Raw genomic sequence first — 8,250 nt, forward strand, 5'->3', positions numbered from 1 at the left:
GTGGGTTGCATTGTGATCCAATAATATTTCTTGTAGAGCTGAGGAATCCATTCCCCATGCTCATCCTTAACATTCTTCAATATAATAGACTGTCAACTACTTTTGTATCTATCATTTTCTACTTCCATAGTTTCTGCCCCTGTACCATATGATTAAAATTAGCTCTTTCTACTTCCAAAGACCCTTCAAATTTATGTCTTCTATTCTCTCTTTCTCTATCCCTCTCTTTCTCTTTCTTTGCAAGTCTCTCTCTCTCTCTCTCTCTCTCTCTCTCTCTCTCTCCCCCCCTCCTTCCCTCTCTCCTTTAACTAAACCTCTCACAAAAATAAGCAAAATATTATTACAAAAAATGTGGAATACTTCTCTTAGTCTGTCTTCCAAGGTACCCCTCACACAAACAAACATCAATTTTTTTTTAAATAGCTATGATATGCTCTCTTCCTGCTCTGTTTCTCCACAAACAAAGAAAACATTATCAATTTCATATCACTCTCTCTTTCTCCTTCCAAAACTCTTTGATTAGGATCTCTTTTTCTTCCTTCTTTCTCAAATACTTCTAAAACCTAGCAGTTTGAAATACGATCTCTGTCTCTCTCCCTCAATCATCCCCTCAATAAAAGAAAACATAGCAATTCGAAATATAATCTCTGTTTCTCTTTTCCCTTCCTCTATCTACCCCTCCTATACTAGCAAATAAGAAAACGACTTTTTTCTATCTCTCTTCCTCACTCATCCTCTCAAACAGATAAAAAAACATACTAGTTTCAAATATAATCTCTCTCTCTCTCTCTCTCTCTCTCTCTCTCTCTCTCTCTCTCTTTCCCTTCCTATATCTATCCCTCCCATACTAATGAAGAAAAAAACGACTATTTTATGTCTCTCTCTCCCTCACTCATCCCCTCAAATAGAAAACAACATAGCAATTCGAAATAATCTCTCTCTCTCTCTCTCTCTTTCCCTTCCTCTATCTATCCCTCCTATACCAGTGAAGAAAAAAATATCAAAAATTCTCTTGTAGTTTTACATATCATCTACCTCAATCTCTCCCTCTTCCCTGTCTCTTGTAACAAACATATAGACAAAGTGTGATACAAAAACTTATTTACGTAATACAAACAAAACTTTCAAGATGAAATCACTTGATTACCAGGAAAGTATGTGTTCCTTCTTCTGGAGTTGACTCTATATACTCCAAAAAGGTAGAGAAAGAGCCAAAAATGATGAAACACCTGCTTTTCTCACTCCTTCCAAGCAGATTTAGGTCGCAACTTCAGGAGGTGACTCTTTATACTCCAAAAAGGTGAGGAAAGAACCGAAAATGAGAGCACACCCATTTTTCTCACTCCTTCCAAGCAGATTTAGGTCACAACTTTAGTTTCTAAGAGAGAGTGAAATAAGTAGAGAATGAATGGAAGAGAAGAGGGATGAACAGAGCTTTGACAGAAGTTTCTCTGAGAGATTTTCGAATATGGAAGAAAAACGTGAGCAAAGAGGAGACAGAATGACTAAGCAAGAGTGGAAAGAAGATATTTTGAAACCAACTACTAGAACATGGCGGGAATGAATGTTTGAAATGTTTTGGAAGAGAGAGAATAGGGGGAGAGCTAGTTAGGAAGTCAAAGTTTGGGCCAAATGGTTGAACCAAATGGAAAACATGAGCATACTTTTAGCTAGGGGATAGTTTGCCCTGGGAGGGAAACAAGGAGGCCTGACATGGTAAAGGCAGGCCTGTCAAAGATAATTTTTTATTGTGAACCATCAATGACGTTTTTTTGGGTATTTTGAAAAAAAACTAAAATTTCCCCTAGATTTGGGGAGCCTTTGTTACAGAGAAGTCCACATGGCATAATCTCCTTCATGGATACCATATTCCCTTATCCAAGCCTCTAATATTTTAGTAATTCTCCAAAGGGCCCCTTTTTTAGTCCAAAATTTTTGTAATGAGAGATTGTACAAATGGTGGAGAGCAAGTTCTTGTTCATATTCGTGGGCCCTATGTTGACATTGTGCTTTGCCTAGGAGGAGTTCCTTTTGTAGAACTTTATGATCAAGATCTCATGATGGCTCAAAGCAAGCTTAGGACCCTAAAACCTAGTAGAAGCTTTACTATAAGTAGTTTGAGCTTCATTATTGCATTCCAAGCAAATGCATGATGTATGAGGTTTTTTTGCATTATTGCATTCCACTTTTGCATGTGAAATTCCTTAATCGTTTAACATTACTTTCATCATCTTTCATCTTAAATTGTTCGATTATCTTGGTTCACATCAATTAGTGGTACAACATGAGTACTTTTGAATGTCTTCAACAAAAGCACCTCAAAATAAATGAAGATTTCACATCCAATTACCCAATGAACACAAACACACTTGTTTGTCTTCTCCAATTCTATCCTTCTCTAAATTATGAACAATTGCTAAGTACACTTTGTAAAAACATTTGTTTAAGTAGCAATAAATATACCATGGCACAAGTTCAGTATGCATAATAAAGATTCAATCATAACAAAGCAAAACATACAAAAGTTAGTAGAAAACTCATCAACTTCTCGTGCATTCATTGTAGATATTCTTCAACGTTATCATGCCATCTTTGGAACATCGTTCACTTTAGGATGCTATGATGGAACAAAGTTGAGAAAGAAAATTACTATAGGGAAAGCAAAACAAGCACTTACCAAAGCCTTACTTTTAGATGAGTCAAAAGATCTTTCCACAATAATTTCACTATGTCATCTCGAACAAAAGTGTAGATACAATGTGTGGATGGATAATTACAAGAACCTATTACAAAGTCTTATTGAACAAAATCCAACATTATGTGCAAAAGATATAGCATTGTCGCTTCATAGCAATGTTTTGGAAAGTACATACTCGCTTACAAGAAACTCTCAACAAAATATACAAAATGAGAAGAACTATCTTTCCAAATACTAATATTGCAACAGAAATAGTAATTCCAACCCCAAGTATCATTGGTCAAACTTGTAAACACAAACAAAAACGAAATCAAATCACTCCACAACAACAGTATGCACAAAAAATCTTAGATACTCCAAGATACACATGTATTTGTTGTGGATCATTAAAATTCAAATCCAAATTGCATAACGTGAAGGAGAAAATGAATATTTTCTTTGAAACCAATGGTATTAATATACCCGATTCTCACTCCTCAAATCACTCTTTGTTCCATTTGCTATAAAGACATCAACAACAATAAAGTACCATTGTTGTGTTCCAAAAACATGAAGATGTCCACTAAAACAACTTATACAACAAAACTTAATAACATTGAAGCACGCTTAATCTCTATTAGGATACCTTTTGCCCCAATTCGAGAGTTGACATATGAGGGACAATTTGGCCTACATGGTAGCGTCGCAAATATATTTGTGGACATTGACAAAGCACAACGAGTGCTACCCATATTCCTCAACGAGAACGACACCGTGGCAGTTGCAATCAAATAAAAAATTTCATTTAAACACAACTACATGAGTGGCATTGTTCGTCCGACATTCACAATGCTTTCTCTAAAAGCATTATTGAGAAGTACTTTGTATAAGCAACACAATGTGTCCATAAATACTCTTTGGGAGGAACATGTCAAGTCTTTTCAAGAGCAAGGCTTACAAAATGAAAACAAAGATGATGACTACAATGAAACAATTGATGAAGACATTGAAACTCATACTTTAGTTCATGGAATATACACAAGTCAACAACTTATTGATTTTAAAAACCAAACCATTGCAATCGCTCCTTCTGAAGGATACTCCCCATTGAGTATCTTCAAGGACAAACATTGTGAAGAACTTGCATTCCCAAAATTATTCTTTGGTACTCCAAGAAATTATAATATTCCAAAACGTACTTCATACCAAGTCGTTGCTTCTAGGGAGTTAACAAATAGTGACCGTCGATTTGCACTATGGATTAAAAATCTTCTTTAAAACAATGAAAATTCTAGTGCGACAAGTACTTTCATCATCTTGGGTCCGAATGCGAAAGGCACAAACAAATGGAAGAACTCTACAAGTAAAACATGCACTTTTGGATACAAACATTGAAAAGCTTTTGCTATCTAACATAGGCTATCATGACTTCTCCCATCTTCGCACGTCATCTGATTACAAGTACTACCTCAAGAAGAACCTCTTTTCAATGCTACGCCAATTAGGGGCACCTTCATTCTTCGTCACATTGTCCTCTGTTGAAAAATTGTGGAAACCATTGGTTGACTCTCTGCAAAATCTCAACAAACACTTTGAAGACCCCAAGCATGATAACTCGAACATGCAATTGAGGAACTTGATTCGATCGAATTTTCTTGAGATGGCAAACCTTATTCTCCTTTCTTGGTTCAACATAACCTATTGGTTGTTGCATGTAGACTTCCTCATCTAGATAACCATTGAGAAATGCATTCTTGACATCGAGGTGGTTCACATTCCATTTGTTGAGTGTCGCTAATGATATCAAGAACCGTATGGAATCCATCTTTGCTACTGGAGCATAAGTCTCATCATAGTCTTGACCATATTGCTGTGCAAATCCTTTTGCAACTAGTCTGGCTTTGTATCTTTTAATACTTCCATCTAGATTGTACTTCACTTTGTATATCCATTTGTTTGCTATGGCCTTCTTTCCTGGTGGAATGTCGCATAATTTTAAAGTATTATTCTTATACGAAGCATTCATTTCTTCATTCATAGAACTGTCCAATATTACATCCATAAATTCCAAGCCTTGAAGACACTTCTTCGAAAAGATAACAACATTCTGGGGAAAGTCAATGACTTCTTCTTTGTTACTGACTTCCAAAATAGAGGAAGCCAACATAATCATGGACTTCTTTGGATTGATTCTGCACCCATTTTCAGAGTTTCCACAAATTCAGAGATTGAAACTTTTGTGAACAAATACATATGTACAGACATTTCATTATTCCCTTTCTCACAAAAAGAAATGCAGACTCATAAACATAGAAAAACATGCTACAAAAGAACTAAAAATTGTAGATTTGGATTTCCTCGATTTCCAATGGCAAAAACACGTCATCTTACCATTGCATGAACAAGTACTTGAAAAAGAACTAAAGAAGAAGATCAAACAAATCAACTCTTTGTTATTGGAAGAAACCACATTGTTATTAAACTATAATGGTTTTTAGAGAAACTAGGATTCTCTGAAGATCAGTACATCTCAACACTACAACCATCTATTTCACAACAAATGCTATTTTTAATGAGAGAACCAAAAGACATATACACTAATCATTTCAATCCAACATTGTCAACACTTTGGGGAGCAAATACAGACATACAATCAATACTAAATCCACATGGGGCTGCTTCATACTATACATTTTACATCACAAAAATCGATAAAGAGACCACCAAAGCCATTAAAGTAGCACTTGCATGACGTATAGAATCTAATAATGCACCAAATGATCACATTCGACGGGTTGGTAATGTAATTCTAAATATGCAACACATAAGTTCCCAATAAGCTATTTATTTGTGTCTCTCTTTGCCACTATCAACGTCATCAAGGCAATTTGTGTACATAAACACAAATCCTCTGCAGAAAAGAATAGTGCTACTAAAACGCTGAGAACAACTTCAACTACTACATCCAGAAGACACAAACATTTTTTTTAACAACATAATCAACAAATATTTAAACGTTCAACTATTCAAAGCATTTGTTTGGCTACTTTTGTAAGTGAATATATAGTAACACAAGCTTTAACAAAACAAAGGAAAAAACCTAAAATACTAAGATTTAATAATTATAGTCAAGCGAACGATGCTGAAAACTACTACAGAGAACAATGTGCTTTATACTTTCCATACCACAAAACCAAACCATCACTTAATAAAGACACTCCTACATAGCACGATAAATACAATGAAAACAAACACATAATTAACATAAACAAAAATACAACAAACTTATTCCACAGTTTCCTACAAAATCAAATTCCACTTCTAGTATTTCTAAATCAACATCTAGCAAATCCAAACTTCATAACATGGACAAATTGTGAAGATAGTGGGAGAGAGGGAAGGAGTCTCACTTGTGGCTTTCTCACAATCACAAATGGGGGAATACACACAAAAGTGGAGGCTGAAAACAGTTTTCCTCTTCTTAGTTGTTTAAGCCAAAAGAACTCTAGTACAAAGAAATAGAAGAACCCTATATGTGGGTCTCAAAACCAAACTCAACTAACTAAGGTGGCATACTAACTGAGCCACAAACTAGAGTAGATAAGGATAGCTGTCATCCAGCTATTATTCATGGGCGGTGTACCAACCGCATCTCCAACTAACAAGTCGGTGACATAAATACACAACGGTCACCCTGGCATATCTCGAGTGGAGCTCGATATCTCAACACTCCCCCTCGAGCTCAATCCCAAATCCTGCACACCAAGCAGGTCTCTGAACTTGCGCAGCTTCTCTACGCCCAATGCTTTCGTGAATATGTCAGCTACCTGATCCTCTGTGCTGACATAAACTAGATCAATAAGACCTAGTAAAACCTTCTCCCGCACATAGTGATAATGCACCTCAATGTGCTTTGTTCTGGCATGAAAGACTGGGTTCTTTGCCAAGTGTATACTGCTCATGTTGTCACAATAAATGACAACCGGCCCATCTGTAGACTGATGCATATCATAAAGTAGCTTATGCAACCAAGCTACCTCACATGCAGCCATTGCTGCACCCCTGTACTCAGCCTCTGTGCTCGACAAGGCAACTGTAGGCTGTTTCTTGCTGCTCCAAGTGACTGCAGCACTCCCAAAAGAGAACACATATCCACTGGTAGATCGTCTATCAGAAATACTACCAGCCCAATCAGCATCAGTGTATCCATGCAACTGTATCTGAACCCCAGCCTCATAAAATAGTCCATACTGCAATGTGGACTTCACATACCTGAGTATGCGTCTAACCGCATCCAAATGTGGTTTCCTTGGAGCCTGCATAAACTGACTTACCAACCCAACAGCATAGCTCAAATCTGGCCTGGTAATAGTCATGTAAATCAAACTTCCTACTATGCGTCTGTACATAGTAGGGTCTTCCAGAAGCTCACCTGCATGTGTGCTCAGCTTCACATTCTGCTCCAAAGGAACTGAAATAGGCTTACAGCCTGTCATCCCATATTTGGACAGCATGTCCAATCCATACTGCCTCTGTAAGAGCTGTATCCCACTTGGTGATCTAATCACCTCAATGCCCAAGAAATAACGCAGCTCTCCCAAATCCTTCATCTCAAACTTCTGCCTCAATAGCATTTTCACATGAAGGATATCTTCATCACTATCACCTGTGATGATCAAATCATCAACATAAAGGACCAGCAACATAATCCCTTTCTCTGTTTTTCTCACATAGAGTGAGAAATCGGCCTTGGAAATCTGAAAGCCAATAGTGACAAGATACTGTCCTATCTTGTCAGACCATGCTCTAGGTGCTTGCTTCAAGCCATACAAGGCTTTCTTCAACCTGCAAACAAACTCAGGATGAGTAGCATGAACATAACCTGCTGGCTGCTCCATAAAGACCTCTTCTTGCAAATCACCATGCAAGAAGGCATTCTTTACATCCATCTGATGTAAAGACCATCCCTTTGATGCTGCCATAGCAATGGCTGCTCTTACGGTTGCCATCCTTGCAACCGGGCTGAAAGTTTCTTCATAATCAATGCCATATGTCTGTGCATACCCCTTGACAACTAATCTTGCCTTGTATCTATTCACAGAACCATCTGCATTGTGCTTGATCTTATAAACCCACTTACAGCCAATTGCATTCTTGCCTTTAGGCAAAGGCACCAATTCCCATGTAGCATTAGCATCCAAGGCATCCATTTCTTCATCCATGGCTTTCTCCCATTTTTCATTTCCCATGGCTTGCTCAAAAGAAGTGGGTTCTGGTTCCTGTATCACTTTGACCATATAGGCATAGTGAATGGCTGTAAATCCATCATATTTTAGCCTATCCACAGGATACCTAACCCTGGTAAACCTGCGCAAAATAGGCTCACTTCCAGGTGCTCTCAAAACATCCCTGGTCTTCCTTACTCCAGGTGTAACAACAGAAGGAATACCCAACTCATCATCAATGCTCTGTTCTGAGCCACTGGATTCACCATCCACACAAGAGTGACCTGCATTCACATCATACATGGGCTGATCTACCTTCTCTTTTCCTTTTCGTGATACCTGCGTACC

This window comes from Dipteris shenzhenensis, chromosome 33 (genome assembly GCF_047967505.1).
Source record: "Dipteris shenzhenensis isolate YYH24624 ecotype China chromosome 33, Dip_SZ_1.0, whole genome shotgun sequence".
Taxonomy (NCBI): domain Eukaryota; kingdom Viridiplantae; phylum Streptophyta; class Polypodiopsida; order Gleicheniales; family Dipteridaceae; genus Dipteris; species Dipteris shenzhenensis.